Below are 3,119 nucleotides of genomic sequence, written 5' to 3'. Positions count from 1 at the left end.
TGTGCCAGCCGGGTCTGGAGTCCTGCCTTCCTGATGACAAATCCATGGGCGCTTCAGGCCTCATAGCACTTGACCTCTTCATGGCCTTAACCTCTCACCATTTCCTTCTTGGATTGTTCTCTCTCCTGTGCTCCCACGACTCTCTGCTTTCCTGTTTTCCTCCCTGGCCATCCTTGTTCTTTGAATGTTGATTCTTTATTGACCGAGCTCCTGTGTTGGTGGCTCCAGGCTGTGACTGTGGCCCCTTCTGACACCATGTCAGTGGCAGCCTCCTTTCTTCTCCAAAGCCTGTGCCTTAGAACACAGGCCTCCCCGACTCAGAGTCACCTCCTAAATGGCCTTCTGCCTCCTGGCTCTTCCTCCTTGGCCATCCTGGGAAAGGCCACTAGAATGATCTGTTTAAAGTCTGCTTATCGTATCCTCCTCCTTCTTGAAACACTTTTAAAGCTGCCTTGGGCGGATGCGATAAAATTCAAGTGCAACTTATGAGGCCCTTGTCCACTGGCCCTTGCTTACCATTTGAATCTCATTCCTCTGCTCTTCTGCGTGGAATCTTTTTTCTTTTTTTTCCCAGAATAAATTCGATAACAGAATTGTGGACTTTTCAGTTTACTTATCAAACTGCTGCTGCTGCTGCTGCTAGGTCACTTCAGTCGTGTCCAACTCTGTGCGACCCCATAGACGGCAGCCCACCAGGCTCCTCTGTCCCTGGGATTCTCCAGGCGAGAACACTGAAGTGGGTTGCCATTTCCTTCTCCAATGCATGAAAGTGAAAAGTGAAAGTGAAGTCGCTCAGTTGTGTCCGACTCTTAGCGACCCCATGGATTGCAGCCTACCAGGCTCCTCCATCCATGGGATTTTCCAGGCAAGAGTACTGGAGTGGGTTGCCATTGTCTTCTCCAAACTACTAGAAAATTTAATTTTACATAATTTATAAAGTCTCCACATCACTATCCTAAACTTCATTTAATTTTCACTTAAGTTTCTGTTTTAAATTTATTTTTACTTGATTGATCAATACTTTACAGTATTGGTTTGATTTCTGTCATACATCAACATGAATTAACCATAGGTGTACATATATCCCCTCCCTCTTGGATCTCCCTCCTACCTCTCACCCATCCCCACCCCTCTAGGTTATTACAGAGCCCCACTTTGAAAAAAGTGGTTAGATGCCACAAAGTTGGTGGCCATGCCTTAACCGTATGCGTGTGGTCAGGCCGGAGAGCCTCTTCGATCCTTGTCAAGGGGAGTGCTAACCTTCTCTCATTTCATACAACACTCCTGCATGGAAATTTAACTGTCTTAGTACATGCTGATTTGGGAATAGTCCTTGTTTTTCTCCATGCCTTTTTACCTTTGTACAAGCTGTGCTTCTTGCCTGGAACACACATCTGCCTTGTCTTCTCCAAATCCTATCTGTATTTCAGAATTCGATCAAATGTTCATTCATTCATTCATTAAGTGCCGAGCATCTGCTGTGTTCCAGGCACTGTGCTAGGAGTTGGGAGTTGGCAGAGACATGGAGCAGCCCTGCCAGGAGCCCCTTCAAGATGAACTTGCCGCCGAGCTGCGAGGAGTGAGGTCAGGAGCAGCCAGTGGCCAGTCCCTGGGGGTCTCTCCAGCCCCTGGGGGTCTGCCCCAGCTGCAGGGAGCTGCTGAGCCCAAGGTCACACCCTCCCTGGGGTGCAAACAAGGAGGGCACGTCGGTGCCATGTTGGACAGCTCCTGCAGGTAGTCCTTACTCCAGAGCACCCGCCTGGCTGGCCCAGCCTTTGCCAGGCCCGCACGGCCTGCAGGCCAGCTTCCCCTGCGGCCCAGCCCAGCTTCCGCTTGCTTCCCTTCACAGTTATTGGTCCCTAGTAATAATCTCGTACCCCAAACTCCACCTCAGCATCTGCCGTCAGGACAGTATTAACCCACGGCAGGGAAGCAAGCATAAACTGAGCGGGCCCAGGTCAGCGGGGGCCAACGTGGAGCTTCACTCTGGTGGGAGGACAGACAACAAGCAGATGGTGAAGCAAATGAGACACTCACGATGTGCTAAGCACTGGGGAGAATGAAGTGGACACCATGGTGGAAAAGGAGAGGGAGACTGCTTTGTAGGGGGATGGGGTGGTCCTCTCTGAGCAGGTGAGACCTGCAGGGGGAGAGTGTCTGGGCAGCGTCTGAGACATCTTTAAATGTTCTTAAATGACTGGTATTAAATACCTTCACAGTGATGAGCCTCTATCACCAGTGTCCACCACCACACCTCCTTTTATCTTGTGAAGCTGAAACTCTATATCTGCTAAACGGCAACTGCCCACCCCACCTCTCCCAGCCCCTGGCGACTACTGTTCTACTGTCTGTCTCTATGATTTCGACAAGCCTGAGTACCTCATAAAAGTGGAATCATGCAATATTTGTCTTTTTGTGACTGGCTTATTTCACACAGGAGAACATCCTCAAGGGTCATCCATTGTGGCTTATTGCAGGTTTTTATTTCCTCTTGGAGGGGAATATGATTCCATTTTATGTCTGGATCACATTTTGCTTATCTGTTCATCCATCAATGGACTCTTGGGTTGTGCCCTCATTTTAATCATCCCAGTGCTGCCATGAACATGGATGTACAATCTGGAAGGTGTTCATAGGGAGTAGCAGGGTTTGATTTCCCTTTCCTTTTTTAAAAAAATTTTATTTATTTATTTGGTTGAGCCAGGCCTTTGTTGCAGCATTCAGGATCTTCAGTTGCAGCCTGTGAACTCTTAGTTGCAGGAGGGAGAAGGGATCTAGTTCCCTAACCAGGGATCAAACTCAGGTCCCCTGTATTGAGAGTGAGGACTCTTAGCCACTGGATCACCAGGGAAGTCCCTGATTTCCTTTCTGAAGAGATGTCGCTGACTACTGCCCTGAGAGGGAGGGATGGGGTGATGGAGCAGCTCAGCGAAAGGGATGGTGGGTTTGGACCAGCTGATGGCAGTGGGGTGAGGATGTGAGAGACACAGAGACAGGCTTGATGCTGGATAGATTAAGATGGGTGGGAGAGGGATGCATCTGGGTGAGCCTGACTGGTTTCTGGCTAGGGCACCGAGTACCCAGGGGCTATTTCCTGATCTAGAGGAGACTTGGGAGGA

General features: G+C 49.5%; 1 non-coding gene across 1 annotated transcript; it reads right to left on the bottom strand.

Annotated features, from left to right (window-relative positions):
* Positions 1-1,156: 1,156 nt before the first annotated feature.
* On the bottom strand, positions 1,157-1,282 carry LOC133241915 (U6atac minor spliceosomal RNA). Its single transcript, XR_009734724.1, has one exon. It is a non-coding gene; the product is annotated as a U6atac minor spliceosomal RNA (small nuclear RNA).
* Between the last annotated feature and the right edge of the window lie 1,837 nt (positions 1,283-3,119).

Source organism: Bos javanicus, chromosome 29 (assembly GCF_032452875.1).
Source record: "Bos javanicus breed banteng chromosome 29, ARS-OSU_banteng_1.0, whole genome shotgun sequence".
Taxonomy (NCBI): Eukaryota; Metazoa; Chordata; class Mammalia; order Artiodactyla; family Bovidae; genus Bos; species Bos javanicus.
Note: the sequence above shows the minus strand (reverse complement) of the source record. Positions and strands in the feature narration are given on the sequence as shown.